This window comes from Pituophis catenifer, unplaced genomic scaffold (assembly GCF_029215685.1).
Source record: "Pituophis catenifer annectens isolate HBS135680 unplaced genomic scaffold, rPitCat1.0.hap2 SCAF_1, whole genome shotgun sequence".
Lineage (NCBI taxonomy): Eukaryota > Metazoa > Chordata > Lepidosauria > Squamata > Colubridae > Pituophis > Pituophis catenifer.
The window spans coordinates 275,196,237-275,215,375 of record NW_027256881.1 but is presented as its reverse complement, the minus strand read 5'-3'; the positions used below and the strand labels follow the sequence as shown (position 1 = coordinate 275,215,375).

Below are 19,139 nucleotides of genomic sequence, written 5' to 3'. Positions count from 1 at the left end.
CCGACTAAGATCATGTTTCCACTGAGAGTGATCTGCTCCTTTTGGTGGTGGACATCTTGGGCAATTTCAGTAGGGAGTCTTTTCAAGGAGCCAAGCTGCCTGACTGTTACTGTGGACGCAAGCCTCTTTGGCAGTCCAGGATGGTCTCAGATGGACCTAAGCTGAAATATCAACTGGCTGGAACTCAGGGCAGTTCACCTTGCCTCAGGTAGTTCCAGGACATGGTGTCAGATAGACACATCTTATTCCTGACCGACAATGCGGCCACCAAGGCCCATATAAACCACCAAGGGGGCACCCACTCCAGGTCCCTTATGCAAGAGGCAGAAGAACTATGCCTCTGGGCGGAGAGACATCTGTCTCTAAGGGTGGAACATATTTCTGGAGTAGCGAATGTGCAGGCAGACTGGCTCAGCAGGGCCATAGTCAACCAATTCGGAGTGGTGCCTGCATCCAGATTTATTCCAGGAGCTGACAGATCACTTCGCACTGCCAGACATGGGCCTGTCCACCACTCAGGACAACACACAACTGCCCAGATTCTTCACAAAGTTTCCGGTACCAGGGGCGGAGGGGATCAATGCTCTTTGCAATCCTTGGCCCCGGGGATTTCTCTACACCTTTCCTCCTCTTCCCCTCATACAGAAGGCGATTTGGAAGGTATTTGTGGAAAAGGCAGAGGTCCTGCTTATTGCACCCCACTGGCCCAGGCGACCAGGGTTTGCCTACCTGATCAACTTATCGGTGGCCACACCTTGGAGGATACTGCCGGACAGAATCTCCCTCAGCCAGGGAGCCTTGGGCCACCTGGACTGTCAGGGTGGCAATTAATCCCATTCTGCTTTTGGGTAATTGCACCTTGATTACAGAATGGATCGTGACCATTTCCTTGAAGTATACTTTAAGAAAATAAACCTTATATATAAATAAACCTTAAAATATACTTTAAGAAAGTGAAAAAGAATGTGGACATGCGCAGTTAGCTTACTGATAAGAACTTGGCAAGCTACGGTAAGTCTGAAAGTTCAAAAATAAAAGCTCATCTGGTAAATACAAAAACGCAGTGACATGGACCGACAGTGGCTCCAACTGACTGACTGGCATTTGAGTGGAGACTTCTGAGTCAGGACAATTTTTCCTCCAGGGTAATTCTATATTACTTATACAGGTAATATAGAGACTATACAGTCCCTATAATATAGAGACTATACAGGCCTCCAGGAGGCCTTTCACCAATCGAATATATGATGTGACCTGGAAAGCCTTCTATGCCTGGTGTTCCAGGTCGGGATTGAACCCTGCATCAGTCTCTGTGGCCCAGATACTGGAGTTACTCCAGGAAGGGCTAGACAAGGGGCTATCACCCAACACTATCCGTCAACAGGTGGCTGCCCTGTCCCTGGTCCTATCTTGCGGGGATCTGGAGTCCCTCGCTCAGCACCCTACCGTGCGCAGGTTCATTAGGGGCGCACCGAACCTATGGCCTCCAGTGATTCACAGATACCCTACATGGGCCCTGACCAAGGTACTGCACTCACTGATTGAAGCCTCTTTGAACCACTGAGATTGGACACACTGCGTTTCCTAACCTTCAAAGTGACCTTCCTGGTAGCCATCACATTGGCTAGACAGATTTCAGAATTGGCGGCCCTTTCTGTCTGGAAGGACCTCTGTATTTTCTACCCTGACAGGGTAGTCTTCATTGCAAGTTTCATGTGGAAAGGTCCAAAAATCCATTTTAGATTGCCTTCAGTTAAGGATTAAATCTCAAATAAGCTTATCTTCAATGATAGTCATGGGGTTGATAGCATTTCTACTTAAATGACATTACTTATTCTCCTTTTTCAACAGAAAACGCATGACATCCAATGTAATCTAGTCCTTGTCCCTTTTGTCCCTTTAATTGTGCCTTTGATTATGACATGCTTAATGATTTTACATATCATGAAAGTTCTGGCTCTTCTCCTAGAGCCCAGGAAACAAAAGGTATGGGACTTAATTGGTACTCCATCCGCTGTCGTCATAATTCCATACAGTCGTATTCCTGGTTATTTCCAGGGTCTTATTTAAAATTTAAAATGAGTATAGTTGTGCCCTGGTTCATTGCAGGTACAGTTGAAGACCCCTAATAAGTAATAAGTATATTATTTTAATAAAATGTATAAATATAGTACTTTAATAAAATAAAGGCAGAAGTTGAACAACAAATTAAACTTTTAAAAATTAAACTTAAAGGTTTTTTTTAAAAACAAACAGGTTGCAACATCCTTATCCAATTTAGATATTTACCTTTCTCAGTTGTTGATTTGCCAGCTGCAAAATCTGGGAGTTTAGTGTCCAGACATTTCAAGGGCACCCATTTTGAAGAAAGCTAAACTGCAGTAACTGATATTACTGCAAAATTGACCAGATGGAATTAATGGATGTCTGATTTCAAAATCAACTGCAAAGTGCTAGGCAAATACATTGCAACAAGCTGTTAGATGTTTCATGTGATTGGCACAAGACTAATTCCAAGTGTGCTTTTCTTTTTCATTTTGTTACTGCTTTAAAATGAGGTTATTATCCAAATTAAAACATTTGAAAGAATGTAAAAAGAGAAATTAATAAGAAAAAAAATCAAATATATAATATATTTTCTATCTCTGAGTGTGACCGGTATATGTATGTATATATAAAACAAAACAAAAACAAAAACCCAACAACAGTACTTAAACCAGAAATTTTCAGGGAAGCATGCTTTCCATTCTTAAAATAATTCTAATATTCTGCTTCTGGAAATGACAGTGAAAGCATTGCCACAAAATGGAATCTAATTTATATCTATTAACATATTGATATTAATAAACATCAGTTAATATCATCCCAAATTATCTACATTGAAGCTGTTTCCTCAACTTTTTAACTTTTGATCTTTTAGCCATGATTGCTTCCCAGTTCCTTCCTCTTTGTCCTATATAATTTTTCTCTTCATTTCTCTTTTTAAATATTAAATAGTTGTTAATATCATTTTGCAAACCAGTGTTAAATCTTAGTTTTAAATTCTAGTTCTAAACTGCTGATGGGGTAAATCAGAGAATAAATGGAACAATTATTAATGGCACAGAGAGAAGGATTTTGAGAAGTATGGAAGCTTACAATGAGTGCAAGGTCACAGGTCTCAGATTATCTGTGCATGCTTTAGAACAGGGACTGCCCACTGTTGATGATGAAGGATTATGCTTAATATTTTGAGTGGCCTTGAAGTAGGTGTACAATTTCACATGTGTATGGGACTGGATTTTCATATTACAACATGGAAACAAATATTTCTGCTATTTATTTCCAAGAATCAACTTGGAGAATATTTTTGTCTTGTGCTATATAGATGCCATCTTTGTGAAATTATTGTTCAATCTTGTATACCATTTCTTGAACAAAATTTACAAAGCTGCGCTTGAATGAATGATAGTATGTTTAATGGTAGAAGAAATGCTAACCAGCATAGGAAACTAGTACAAGATTTTATGGTAAGAAGTTGTGTTTGGTGATTGCAAGTTATCTTTGAAAAATGAAAATGTATTATCCTAATGTAAATGCTTCTTAGTGGAAATACACATGATTATATCAAAGTACATTTTTCAGGTCCACATCTAAATTGTCTCTAACCATACCCTGCAAATGTACTCATTTTAGGACTTCATTATAAAAGTGTAGTTGTTAGTTTAGTTAAAGGGCAATGCTAGAACAGGTATCAATCCAAATCCCTAATGTTCCTAACAGCAGAGAACAGGTTTTTTTGCATGAGTTGTTTGCTCCTTTTTTGGTCCTTCACTTAAGGGAAGGCACAGAGAGGGATGAAGTTGCCTGTAATAGATTAATCTAGCAAGAATGCTTTCCTTGACAGAAAAAAGTAGTCTCCATTTTTAAAGGTTCATCAGAAGGTAGACTTTTTAAAAAAAGTCTTCAAGAAATCTATTATGTTTCAAAAAATTGAATTACGGAAATAATTATATTTAGGCCAAGGCTAGGTTAAAAAAAAAGTTGCAAATTCAAGTGCGCCAGAATTCTTCATCAGGTAAAATATGCTAAGTACATACATACAAAGTGAAGGAAGGAGGGAAGAGATGGCTAAGTGTTCAAACAAGAGCTTGCCTTCTTGGCCTTATGATGGCATATGGAATAGAATATAAACTTTCAGAATTGAGTTCTCCCAGAAATTTTGCTGGAGATATTTGAATGAAGATACTATAGTTTATTTTTTTTTACTCTTGAGCTCATTTCTCTCTTAACAAATGGTAACTTCAGTACTTGAAGTCTTCAGGTAAACTAATAAAGTTATTGACCTAGTAAAAGTGTTGGAAATGGTCTTATCACCACTATTTTTGTTTTCTGATAGAGAAAGGAGATACTAGTTTGTGACCTACTGTATCTGACTTCTATATACTTTTCCTTCAACTTAGTTATTTTTTCCATTATAAATAGAGACTTTTAAAATAATAATAAATTATTTTAAATAAATAAAAAAGAAAAGCAAAAGAAAGCACAAAAATGCATACATTATATAAGATATACATAACAAGGGCTTCAAAATGAATGAAAAAAATACAACAGAAAAAAAATATAAAGTATAATACGTTGTTAGAACAACAGATACAATTCTATAATTAATACAAATATTATTCAAGTGTGTGTGTATATATACATATACAAGTGTACTTTTCTAATGCACTAATATGGCTATCATGCTTTTTTAAGCTACTGTACTTGGTATAAATGAGTCCCATATTTCCTTATTTATCCATACAAAGTCTGCATCTATAGGTAGTTTGCTTATAAGTATATCAGGTCTTCAATCCATTGAGTAAATAGGGCTATACATTCATCTTTACAATGTTGCAGTATCAGTCTTCTAGCTATAATACGGGCATGGAGAATCCATTTACATTGCACAATTGTCAACTTCCATGGACTAGATATGTAATTCAAGAGACTATTTTCCTCTGAAATTTTTGAGCTTTTTCCCCTGAAAATTTTAGCTTTTCAGAACTATATAAATGTATATAAATGTCACATTTACATAGCCCACTACCTTATCCCAAAACTTAGTAAATATAGGACAGTATAATAGCTATATTACCTAGAAAATGGGCAAGTGTCTTAACTTATACACCTAGAGTATAAGTGGATCTTAATCTATGATTTATACTAAAAAAAGCAAAAAAATAAAAATAAAAATAGAATTGATATGACAGTATTGTGTTTGTGTTGTCTAGGATAGAGTTTTGTTGGAGATGTAATAAGCATGTTTCTTTAAACTGCATGTTTTACGTCTTATACTGTGAGTCCCTTGTGCTGCATGTGGCACTTAAGCACATTTCAGTGCAGGTTTATAGAACTCTAGAAGTTGCTAGCAAACTGTAACTTTTAATTAATAGGGATGAATCATATTAAATATATTTAATTACACTTAAATAGAAATGAAATTATTTCAAAATTAGTTATCCTCTTAGTCCTTTTATTACTGTTTGGAGTGTATCCCCATAAAACCATTCAGATGCCAAGATACCCATTCCAAAATAAGTTTCATATTTCTAGCCTATATCTGAGACCTTATGTTCTTCATTATAAAGGATAGTCCTTTATTTTATAAAACTGTTCTTTATGTTTATTTAATTTATATTCTCTTGGGTTTGCTCTTGAATATTCTCTTATAGAGCAAAATTATAAATTTAAACATTTTCTCCTTATGAACCTCTTTCAAGTTTGTTCTTTGTTCAGGTTTGTCCTTTATTTTTTCCAAAAAAATATATTAATTCTCACTATGTAGGAAATAACTCAGAGGAATTTCATCTATTGAGAATACGCAATTGGAATGTAGGTTTTATCTAAAATTTTTGGTAGAAGTGGTTTTATTCAGATTGTCCTTCTCTTTCAGGATACAACTTGAGAAAAATTGACTACAGCATTGTACCCTTATTATGTGAACAGATGAACCAAAATTCAACTCAAGTGAGATCTGTCAATGAATTACCAATGCTGCTTTTGCATCACACCAAAAGTTTCCAGAATTAGAAAAAATCTTCATTGATTTGGTCAATATTTCTCAATAAACTTGTTAAAGAGTTCATAAAATATTGATATCATTGAATGAGCATATATAGAAACTAAAACCAGTGCTTTAAAAATGCAATCTGTCTGATCCATATAGTACTATTTTTTTCTTTGTAGGTTTCTCAGGTGTTTTTAAACTTGTTGTCTTCACTTGGGAGTGAGTGTCCCTTTGCAAGATAGAACCCACAGTTAGTAATTTGTTAGGTACAAAAAAAGCATTGTAATTTAGGATCAGGGTGATCATGTTATTCATTTAGGAATGTCTCATTAGCTTGTCAATTTTATTTGGAATAGAAAATACCATTAGATATAAATTTGTCCATTTAACAGGTATTAATTTAAACATGTTCCATTGTACTTGGTTTCCATGGAAATAGTGTACAGTTAATGTTATTTATAAGGTGGAAGTAAAATAGGGTGTCTAATGGGACCCCCTGCAGCTCTGATGAGGAGACTTTCGGGGAAAGATGAAGGCTCATGGGATTTTTAACAACGTTTAATGGAAATGTCTTGTAACTGCATGTAAAAGATCAACGTTAACTATAACCAAATACTTCATTATTAGAAAAACATATTTCCTAACTTCTTCATTTTTGATTATTTAAATATTTGTGTGTGTGTGTGTATTTGTGTTTATGTGTTCTGACTAAAAATACTAAAATATTAATGGAAGTTTTGAAAAAGTTTATAGAAATCTTCATTACAATAGACTGGTTGTCACATGCCAATAATTATGTGAAGCAATTTTTAATAATCTTTTTGTATTGAAGTTTTCTGAGTGCTTTTGCACACCAGTTCCCCTTGCATAGACCATCTATCAGATGCTTTGTTGATTTATATAATTAAGTATAATATGGATTCTAGGCAGTTTTGTTCAAATGATTTGTTTGGGGTTTTTTTCCGGTCCTGTATGTGGCATATGTCCTGCTGGAATTCCTAGGTGACTTCCTATCTAAATTGCTTTTTACACTTAGGGACTAAATGGAGATTCCCAATGCAGGGTTACCTATGAAAACATTACAAAGAGGATAGCATATTTTCTTCCAACTTTTCTAACAAAGAAATAATAACTCCATAGTTTGAATTAATCCTGTTACTTTCATGCATAATTTCTGATTCATTCCTATTGTGGAATATAGTATTGTATATCTGCTACATTTAAAATAATGAAATAATTATTCCCGTCTATATTCTAGCAGTAAAATATATATGATTCTTTTTCATGTTTTTTAATTATTGACCCATTGATTTTTGGAAAAAGTGCTGTCTCTTGATTGAACTGGTGGTATATTTTCCATCTAATAAAAGAAATAACATTTCTGATTTAAATCTACTCCTGTTGAACTGTTACATTGAGTTAGGGTCATTAAGCAGAGTGTATGAATGCCTTGAAAACTGTGCATCTGAAACACATAAATTGTTTATATGCAATTGGCTGTGGGCATAACAATTTTGTGAACTGGATATTAACCATTACATATAGTCCTTATTTAATGACCACAATTGGGATTAGCAATTTGGTTGTTTAAGGAAAGTGGCCGCTAAGTAAAACCATGACACTGCTTATTATCTTACCTCAGCTTTCCTTTGCTTTATAGACCTGCGAAGGTCATAAATGCAAGGATTGGTTGCAAAATTACTTTTTGTCACTGTTGTAACTGTGAATGGTCACTAAACAAGCCAGTCACTCATTTTGTTTCAAAGAGTACTATGGAACAAACCTGGGCCTATTTTGTAGGAGTCTCATCTAATCTCTTCATCCCTCAAAGACTTCTCCCCTCCAAAAATCCTGAAAATTCAACTGCAGCTGATCTGATAATGTCACAGTGTTACTGATTGATCTCTTGTAGCTCTTCAGAGGCTTGGAAGCTAAGTTGCAACTTCAAAGTGTTCATCCCAATCACATATGGATAGATTTTGGCAGAGAAGATTTTCAGTGGCATAATGAAAACACTAGTGTGTTGCCTGCACTGGACTCCATCTGGGCCTAGGGCACTGAGGCAGCTGACCTCCTTTCTACTGCCTCAATGAAAGTTCACCCTGCATCAGGGTGGATTTGATTTAAATCAAACTGATTTAAATCACGATTTAAATCACGATTTAAATCACTAGTCAGTAAGGCTTGATTTAAATCATAGTTTTCTACATAAAGACTAATTCTTGCTGGTATAATTTTAATATAGTAGATGAAGAGTTTCAGAATAACAACTTTTCATATTAGTTTTTTTATCCCCAGTTTAATAGGTTAATCATTCATATTTGGACAACTTTTCTGTTGTACTTAGGAAGGAGAAAAATAATCATTACCTTAATAACAATTTAAATAGATTTATTCAACTGAAACAATAACATTACAGCATATGTTATTTGCTTAAACAAATATCCATGTTTGTTAACTAATTTGGCTAAACAAAATATATATATATAAATATATATATATATATATATATATATATATATATATATATATATATATATATATATATATTAAGAAACTTAGACTGTCAGCCCAGCCTACACATGAAGGCTTAAATACTGTCCTCTGTAGCTCACTCGTCATCTTCATCTTCTTCTTTGTTCATAATCTGGAAAAGAAAAACAAGCTTTCCTGCTTTATCGGGTCCCAAACAATTTTTCAATTTTGAATGAATGAGTCCAAAGGAAGAGAATATTCTTTCAACACCTGCAGAAGAAGCTACTGCTGTTAAAAGTGAAATCATTACTTGAACAGTCTCTAAATCCAAGTGCTTAAGTGACTTCCACCAGTTCACTGGTGTGATTTTCTTTAAAATATCTTCAGCAAACATATATTTCTTGAATGGTTCCCCCTTAGCTTTGAAGTTTATTATAGTTGGCATTACAGATGGATGATTGCTGGATATCCATGTCATAGCTAACTCCTCTTCCTCAGCACTTACGTTTTGACCCTGATACTGGATATTGACAATATTTGCCAAAAAATGAGCTGGAGACAGTACTTGTCCCATTCGTTTTTTTAATGCTTGTAATTTAATTCTGTCCATGTGTAATTCTGTTTTTAAGTGTTCACTCAGTTCCTTCCAAATTTCAACAGCATCAGCAATAAAACAGCTATTTTTCTGTATTTTGTTTAAAGCTTCAGAGATGGGTTTCAGGATGCTCAGCATATGTTCAACATTTCTCTTAAGCCCAATGTTGAGGATTTTGGCCATGACAGTACCATCTATTTTATCTCGATTTTCTTCACAAACTGTCATCAGAATAGGCCAGTTCTCCAGCAAGCATGAAAGCGTCAGTCAGGATGGGGAAAACGCCTCCGTCTAATGTATGACCGAGTCTTGCAACTTGAAGCTCCGCCCTTCCGGTTACCCCAGTTCTTCAACTCGGTCTACGCGTGACCAGACGTGTTTTCCATCCCTGAACACTTTCTCAGCTGTTTCATCCGAATTTACCATCAACGGCTTCTCTCTCAGCTATCGGCTTGTTCCGCTGCAGGTCTATCACCGCCTGCCAGCTGGAGCCCTCTCCCGCGCGGGAGAATTGCTGCGTTTAAAAGGCCTTTGCCTAGCAGCTTCCTTCTATCGGCTGGAGCAGCGGCTCGCCGTTTATCGTCACATTAATAGCCGGACGGCTAGCGACCTCTCATCGCCTCGCCCAACGGCGTTTCGGCTCTTCGCAGGCTCACAGGCACAATGACTAGGTAATTCAAGCCCTCAATTGTTCCCCTCGGCTACGTCTATTTCGGTTTAAAATGGCGGATGCCACGCGGCGCAACGCTAATGAGCGCGGCAGATCGTCATCCCGCCGCCGTCATGACAGTGATCCCCTTAAGGGATCGTCGGCCGATCCTCCACCCCCTGCTAAGAAGAGCAGGTCAAAGAAGGGAATCTCCTCTTCTGCCTCTACGGCTACTTCTCGTGAGGAGCAGAGGCGCCACAAGGCAATTGAGAAAGCCTTTCAAAAGGCTCAATCTCAGGCCTCTTCCACCATCGAGGGTAGGCCTGCCTCGTTGCCAGGATCTCGGGCCCGATCACCATGATCATTACGGGAGCTCTCCCCTGATGTTCCTGACACTTCGCCTGGCGCCCCCCCTCGGATTCCCAGCACTTATTCCAGTCCTTTCCAGAGCCAGGACCACCTCCTCAGGACTCCTCCTCTGCTCAGCTGCCTCCGCCTCCGTCAACTCCTATGGCTGACTCCTTGGAGGCCTTCATTGCATGGGCTATTCGTCAAGGCCTGGCAGAATGCTTACAGCAGGCTCCTACTGCTCCTGCCCTTACTTCGTCTAATCCTCAGAGGAGCTCTAGGGTCGACTCTTCCCAGGATCGGGACCAAATAGATTTTCAAAGTGCCAATGATCAGGCTTCCATTTCAGAGAATGAAGACTACCAAGACCAGGCTTGGTCCGATGACGAGGGGTTGGGTCCCGACCAGTCCGCATTCGTTGGTCTCTTCAAACCACACATGTTCCGTTCGCTTGTCTTTAAGGCAATCGCCACGACTCGCTTGGGGGCTTCCCCTCCCTCGGTTTCGACTTCTGCCTCTGAGGATCCAGCAACAGCTATGTTTGCGGAGCCCACGATTGATCCGGAGACCATCATTGTGGACATTACTCCACCCATCAATATTTAGGTTAATAATTCTACCCTCCAGAGCTGTTGCACATTGCTCCATTTCTCTGTCATACACTTTATCCAGCAGTTTCCCTGCAACATCTGCTCTGCTGGGTGGACTGTATCCTGGTCTCAGTGACTGAACCATATTAATGAAATGTGGGTTCTCAGTTAGACGGAAAGAAGAGTTCGTTGCATAAACAAACTGGGCAATTTTTTCATCAATTAACTCTTTTTCTAATCTGCTAGTTTTTATCACAAACGTATCTATGGTGGTTCCAGGAGGGAAGGGTTTTTTCTTTCTTTTAGGTGATAGTGATATGTGGCTGTGGGTGTCTGATGATGATGATGCTAATGAAGCACTATCCTGGATGGATAACTCTGAAACTGTAGAACAGGAGGATGGCGATCTTTTTTTTTATTGAAAAGTTTTATAAGAAATACAAAAAAATTTCTCCCCCCCACCCTTTCCCCCTCCCCACATAATAGAAAATATACATTTTCTTATAGATAATAAATCCTACATATACATATTTCCCTTAAAGAAAGCATTAAAATAAAACATTTTAATTATATTCGGAGTTGCTCTTCTTCTCTTTCTTCCCTCGTTCCACAACAAACCTTCTTCTCCTCCTTTCTTTCCCTTCCCTCCCTCCTCTTCTCTCCTACTTTCTCCTACCTCCTTTCCTACCTCATCCTACTTCCTTTTCCTTTCCCTCACTTCTCTCTCCTTTTCCCCCTTCTCACCTTCACTCCTACTCCTGTCCCCTTCCCTTCCTCCTCTCCTTCCTTCCATTCCTCTCTCTCCCTCTCCTCTTCCTACCCTCTCCTCCTCTCTCCTTTCCAACTTATTTGCTGTGAAATATTCTCCTATCTGAGCAACTCCTGTATTCTAATCGTAGATACTTTCTTCTGTTAAAACATTTCTCTATTCACCACTTTTTTCCCACCCCAACCCTTATCCCACCCTCCCCACCCCCACCCGACTTCCCAGAGCAAAAACAGGGTATAGCAAACATATGCTAAAATAAACTAACTAATTATAAAGTTCAAAACTCCCACGCGTTCTTTAACTCCCCTTGCTCCAATTCATCAACCTCCCTTTTATAAATTCTCACAACCAATTAAGTTAAATTCATTCTTCCTAATTATAAAAAAACTTTTTCTTGATGTATAATCCAATACTTTAACAGTATTACAAACAGTAAAAATCATGAATAAATTCCATTTCCATACCCTCGAACATCATTCTTTTTGAACATTACTCCCTAATGAAATTCTGAATTTAACAATAATCCTCTTCCCTCCAGAAAAATTGGGCATCTTGAAATCTTACACATTTTATATCATATATCTTTTAAAACAATATAATCTTATGTTAAACATTCTAAAAATCTCTTAATACCATTAAAACACTTATTTACCAAATATAAATTTCAAAATCTACAGGAAGATATCTTTCAGATTTTCAATTAACCATTTTAATACCTCTAACTTTTTTAAAAAGCAGCCCTTTTACTATCCAAAACTAATTATCATTTTGTAATAGAATTCTAAATTTAACATTAATCCTCTTTGCTTCAAAAAGTTGGGCATCTTGAAAACTTAAGACAATTTATCTCATATATCTTTTAAAATAACATAATCTTATGTTAAGCATTTTACAAATCTCTTAATACCATTAAAACACATATTTGCCAAATGCAAATTTCAAAATCTGCAGGAAGATATCTTTCTTAATCTTCTGTTCTTCTCTTCTTTCTATATTTTTTCCAATCCTTTTTTTTATAAATTCTTTCAACAGTCCCCCCAATTTTATTTTTGAAAATTTCAAAATGTTGATTTGAGGTTGATGTTTCTGAAATACTCGCTCTCTTCTTGAGGTCACATTTTCTAATTTGAAATCCCCATTTCGACTCTTCTTGCTTGTATAATCATTCAGTCCATTCCTTTGTCCATACAGCCAAAATTTGTTGCCATAAAAATTGTCAGCTTGCAATAAAGAGTCTATTTGTTGCTTTTCTATCAGTTGAATGGAAACGTCCACCAAAACCTTTGTTTCAACTGTGCCAGCCTGTCTTTCAATCCTGACAGTCTCTTGCTTTTCCAAAAACAAACTCCTCTGAGTAGTTTCCTGCTGCCCCTCCACCAACTGCTTATGTTTTCCCAAGCTGTTCTTTGAAAAAGCTCTTTCAATTGTATCCAAAAGAGCAGAATTAAAAGAGTCTAGAAGTTCTTGAAAAACCTGAACAGTCACAGTTGGGAATTTGCTGATTCACCAGCCCTGATGTCAGCCATATTTCAGCCACTTTGTATTCATCCAGCTATCAGGACAACAATTCCAACTATTTTCCACACAGTATAAAAGCAAACTTTTAATTAAAGTCAGTGCCAAATTCTTTTCCTCGGTACCAAATTCTTTTCCTGGCCGCTTCCACTTTAAAACTTTCTCTTAAGGTGTAATCCAGTAGCTGTATCACTGTTGCAAATGTTAACAAGCGTTAACAAGCACTTTCCCTAGTAGCTTCCTCCTCCCGCTCTCAGATGCCATTTTCTGCATTTTAAAACGGAGTTAAAGTGTTACTTGCAATTTTTTCTTTTTTTCTCCTGATTTGCTCTGTCTGCAATCAAAGTAAAGATGTTAAAAGTCCCCTCCTTTCTTGTAAGCAGAATTTGGTCGGGCTTCTAGCTCCGCTTCAGCGGAGTCGTCCCTGGTCCGGCGCAGCTTGACAGGCTTCTATAGGGAGCCCACACCCTTCACGCCCCAGGATTTCTCCTGGCGCACTTGGGGAGCTCTACCTCCGCCTGTCGGCTCTTCTCTCTCCCCTTTGCCCGGGGAGAGGGTTTTTCGCTGCCAGACAGCTGTTTTTCGGCTGTTCTGGTGGCATTTACGGTGCCGGGGATCGGGTGCTCATGAAAGAGCGTCAGCGAAGCTTGCGGAGCCAAACCGGAAGTCTGGAGGATGGTGATCTTGAAGGTGGATAGTTTCCAGAATCCATGAATTCCCCTAAACAAAAAAGTCAATGCTGTTATTTTATTGTTTATAAAATTTCTGCCTATTGTACACAGCACTGCCCCAAAAGGAATATTTGCTTTTCTTCATAACTGTACCAAATGACAGTAACATGCAGTAATAATAAGAAATATAATTTTGCTCAAACATGACAGTTCAAGGCAGTCTTTAGAAATATGATTCAATAAAAATATTTACCAACCTGAAGATCCTGCCTCTTCAAAATGTGTTTCTTTGGTCATCTTCATCACAGCACTTCTCATGATGTTGCCTCATTCGGGCCACCAGGCCTTGCATTTCTTTGTTGCAGTGTTTGCAGTTTGCACGCATGCCTGCCTTACCGATAGGTAAAGGAACTTCATTAAAATATTGCCAAACTGGGTCTCTTTTACGGCCTGCTACCATTATAGGTTTTTTCCTCCAAGGAAAGAATGTGATAAACCTCAGGTCATACACACAAAAAGATCCAAAGACTTGTCTGTCTGTGGCTGTGCAGTATTGTGCTCAGAAAGTTTCACTTTCATTTTGTACTGCTTGTCTGCTTGCCCCTTCCTCCTCACACTTAGTTTCACTTTCTTCTTGTGCAGATCTATTCCACTCCAAACAATCAGAAAAATATTGTTTCTATTCTATTCACTGAACTTCTTGAAACTTAGCACTGAAGGGGTTGATTCTGTATTCATAGGTTTGTAGAACAATAGGATTAAGGTCTTTTTCTCAACTCTGTTCATGTTATAACATTTTTGCTGTGAAGAAGAGGCATGTGATCTCTGCTGAGTCAAATTCAGTTTTGAGAACTGCAAAAGTAAACCAAGCATCTGTGATAATATCTTGTAGGCAGAGAAACTACCCAATAATCTTACAAAAACCTCTGGAAGAGCATAATATTGTGAATGGATTAATGGAATTTATTTACCAAAAAAATTAAACATATACAGCCTTATTCTACATAATTAAAAAAACTAATCTTTATTTCATGATGGAATAACCTTTGGATGGTAATATATTTTCCTCAAAAAGCATTTTATTTAAAAAAATCCGATTTAAATAAAAAAAATCTGATTTTTTTTATTTTTTTTTAAAAAACCATTGATTTTTATCCACCCTGCCCTGCATTCCATTGGCCATTGCTTGTGAAAAAAATCCTGCATTCCCATTCCCATTCCCATTCCCATTCCCATTCCCATTCTAGAGGATGGAGAGGAACAATATAAGGTGGAAGTGGTATTAAACTTTAGAGGCAGAAGGAAGCAGGTTGAGTATTTCATACACTAGAAAGGCTACCCAGAGTCATAGCAGGCAGCAACAGATGTTCATGACCGATACTCCAACAAACTCCATTCTCGAAGTCACAGATTTAGCAGGAGACAAGCCCTGACCAAGCTGAACAGGAGAAGTTATTTTATGGGATGGAGAGAACTTTGAGTATACCAAATGGGAAAATGAATCAGCTCAGTACATCAGGTATATATGTACAAGACATGGCAGATTCCCAGTTTAGGGATAGCTATCCCTCAACTGGAGCAAATGATTTACAGGATATCCTGGGTGGGATTCCTGTGGGAATTTCTGGGGGAAGAGGGGAGTGACAGAGTTATATTTTGTTCTCACAGCTCACAACCTTTCCCCCCTGGGAACTTGGAAGAGGTTGATGGATCTAATGAGGGAGGGTGATGGAATGGATGGTTGACCTTGGGGGACAAGGGAGAGAGGGTGCTTCCTAAGAAACAATTAGAGAAGAGAAGGGGAAGCTTCCAAAGGCTTAATAGCAAGAGGAGGAAAATTAGAAAGGATCCACTTTAATTGATCGGACAATTAAAAGTAATGGTGGGAAGTTTGTACTTTTAGTCTTGGAAGATTCTGTTAATATAGTTTTACAATAAAGTAGTATTAGCTTGTGTACAAGTAGTCCTTGACTTACAAGGTTACTTTAACAACTGTTTGAAAGTAAGACTGAACCAGGAACCAGATGCTTTACAGCTCATAAAAACACTTCTAGCCATTGTAAAATGGGCCACACCTCTCCCCAATCACATGACCCCATTTCAGATGCTTGCCAACCAGCTCTCCTTTACAACTGGTTGCAGCATCCTATGGTCATGTAGTCAAAATTTGCAATGTTTTTTTGCCAGTTTCCTAAGAATGGATTTGCACTTAAGAATATGGTGTTTGCTTAGTGAACATAGTGATTACCTTAATGATAGTTGCAAAAAAATGTGACATCTAATTTGATCATGTGGATGCCTCAATTTATTATGGTAATGACTTAGGACCACATATCCGGTCCCAATTGCATTTTTAAGTTGAGGACTACCTCTGGTCATGTTTCCTATCTGGTTTACCTGGGAGGTCTGACAAAGTACAGTGTTTGAGTCAAATACAGCACCACTTAATTGTCATGCCATCCAGCCTCATTTAATTAGCTTGCTAATTATTATCTCGTGGGATACTTTATTAAATGTGTTATGGATTTAATCATTTATTACATATTTTAAAGTATTTTTATCTTGCCTTTATTCTTTTATAAATAAAGAAGATGGCAAACATTTCTGACATTCCTTCTTCCTCCTATTTTTCCCAGAACAACAGCCCTGTGAGGTAGGTGGTGTTGAGAGGGAGTGACTGGCCCAAAGTCACCCATCCAGCTTTCATGCCTAAGACGGGGACTAGAACTCACAGTTTCCTGATTTGTAGCCTGATGACTTAACCACTAGACATACCTTGCCACAGTGTTCCTTTTTATTTATTCTTGGCAATTTGGCTGAATGCTTTGCTGATGTCAAGGTATGTTACATCTGCTCTTGTCGTCTGATAAGGAAATTACTCAAAAGATACAATTAATCTAAGATTTGTTCTTGATGAATCCATGCTTATGAAATGGTCTAGATAGAATCTTCCTAGCATTAATATCAGACTAATTAGTCTAAAGCTTTCTGGATCCTCCTTTCCCCTCCTTTTTTCTTTTGAAAATTTCTCTGAGATCCCAGGATGAAGTTCATCTAAATCTGGAGGCTTTAAATTAATTTTAAGAAAAGTACCAGTAGTCCTTGAGTTACGACCACAACTGAGCCCAAAATTTCTGTTACTGAGACATTCGTTAAGTGAGTTTTGCCCCATTTTATGACCTTTTTTTGCCACATTTATTAAGTGAATTACTGCATTTGTTAAGTTAGTAACACATTTGTTAAGTGAATCTGGCTTCCCCATTGACTTTGCTTGTCTGAGAGTCAAAAAGTGATCCTATGCCCCAGGACACTGCAACTGTTATAAATATGAATCAGTTGCCAAGTGTCTGAATTTTGATCAGTGAGCATAGGGATGCTGCAATGGTCGTAAGTCTGAAAAATGGTCATAAGTCACTTTTTCAGTAACTTTGAACTGTCAATAAATGAACTGTTGTAAATCGAGCATTACCTGTACATAACCCCTGACCATTTTTCTACCCAAACTTAGGCTTCCATTTTACCCCTTCACTCTTCATTTATTTATTAATTATTAAATTTCACAATGATTGATCGGACATATACTGTTTCATTGGGGAAGACTGCAACAAAATAAGTTTAGTCTGTTTTACTGTAGAATGAAATTGTGATAAAGATCGGAAAGTATTATTATTTTGTTATTATGTTGAATATAACATATGTCTTTAATTCTTTATTGATAGAAAATGTGAGTTATATTTCTCATTACTGTAAGAGAAATATGATTGCGTTACTAATTATGGCTGAAATCAGTATTGCGATTTGCAGAATATTAACATATCAAACAGAAGAGTTTTAGCTTTGCCATTTCCTTGATATGTTAGTATTCTTTTTATACAACTAAAAGTCCATAGGAAAGTCTGCAAAATCTGAACTCACTTTAATAATCTGAACTGATATCAGAAATTTACCACCTTTATGAAAAGTATCTTTTTAAAGTATCCATTGACGAGCTATATAGTTGTATGGATATAAACATATTTAATATGATTTATCTTTATTTTAAAGTAATATAATTATTACTTTTTTTACAGGCATTCAGATTAAAATTAATTTTTTAAGAACTTCTGTTTTAGTCATTGTTGAAAATAAATTGCTTGTTTATAAGATAGTTAACTTAGGAATGTGTGTTTTTTATGTTGAATGAAAATTAAAATTCATTTAAAACGCTGAAATATTTTGTTGCCGTTTAATTAAATTATATTAAATTGTATTGGATTCTGCACATATCAAAGGAGTAATGTTTTTGTTAAGTATGATCTAACAATAATAAAAAGAAAAGCCTTTTTTTAGTTTTAGAAGACAAATAGTATTCAATACTTCTTATAAACTTACTGTATGTAGTATGTCTTCTTCAGCTAGGGCTGAAGAAGACCCTGTCAAATCTTTGAGAAATCACAATGGAGCATTTGATTTTTCTATGCCTTTATTTAATTTCTCACCAAGTTTGCCACAGACATCCTCACAAACACAAATTCTAATCTAGATTTTTCTAGGGTCATTATTATAAGTTTGTCATTATTAGATTTTTATCCTTCTTTGTGGGTGGGTGTGTCTATATATAGGTATGTATATTTATACCTTATATACATTCAAGGCAGTGAACATACCTAATAATCCTGCCTCCCTCCTATTTTTTCCACAGCACCAACCCTGAGAGATAGTTTGAGCTGAGAGAGCTCAAAGTCGCCCAGCTAGCTTTCATGCCTACGAGAGACCTAGAACTCACAGTCCTCTGGCTGCTAAGCTAACCCCTTAACCACTAATAGGAAAGATAATATATGAAGTTATTAAAGTATTTCACTCTACTTTTTTGTGTGTACTAAGATAATTTAGCGCGAGTGTGGAATAATCAGGATAAGATCATAAATTGTGCAAGAAGTTATATGACTCTTGGAAGAGCTGAATTTGTTTTTCAGTCTAACTTAATTCAAAAATTTTCTTACATTTTTGTAATTTGAAAATATGACAAGCAAATTTGCACAATTTAATCTTCTAGCATAGAACTGAATAATGATGCTATAATCCATCTTTAGATGTATGCATAATGTCATTTTAATGAGTTTCAATTAAAAATTTAGCTTTTCAAATATTTCCTGGTTTGATGTTTTGTTACGTCTCAAATTTGTACTAGTGTTTTCAAAATCTGAGTTATAGTGGTATAGAATTTCAAACTTCAATTGCAAGGAATTGTTAAGGAATAAAGAGAAAATGAAGTATTCGTAGAACTATTTAAGTGGTTATTATTCATCTTTTTTTTCAAAATAGGCCCAGAATTTAAATGTAAGCTTCACAAAAACTAAATACCTTTATTAATTGTTAGATCTTGGCTAAAATTACAGCAAGTGGGTTGTATTTGGTCAAACTGCAAATAGCCCCTAGCAAGACCCAAGTTTGCTGATGCATTCTGGATAATTGAGAAAGTCAAAGAATACTGAAAAGAAGTCTATATGTGTTTCA

General features: G+C 36.7%; 1 protein-coding gene across 2 annotated transcripts in view; it reads left to right on the top strand.

Annotated features, from left to right (window-relative positions):
* PHF21A (PHD finger protein 21A) overlaps positions 1 to 19,139 on the top strand; it is a 179,779-nt gene that overhangs the window by 36,195 nt on the left and 124,445 nt on the right. The window contains exon 2 of one of the 2 annotated variants that reach the window (XM_070931232.1): positions 16,280 to 16,482. The exons of the other annotated variant lie outside the window; for it this stretch is intronic. The gene's annotated coding sequence lies outside the window, so the exon portion shown is untranslated. The remainder of the gene's footprint in view (positions 1 to 16,279; positions 16,483 to 19,139) is intronic. 2 annotated transcript variants of the gene reach the window in all.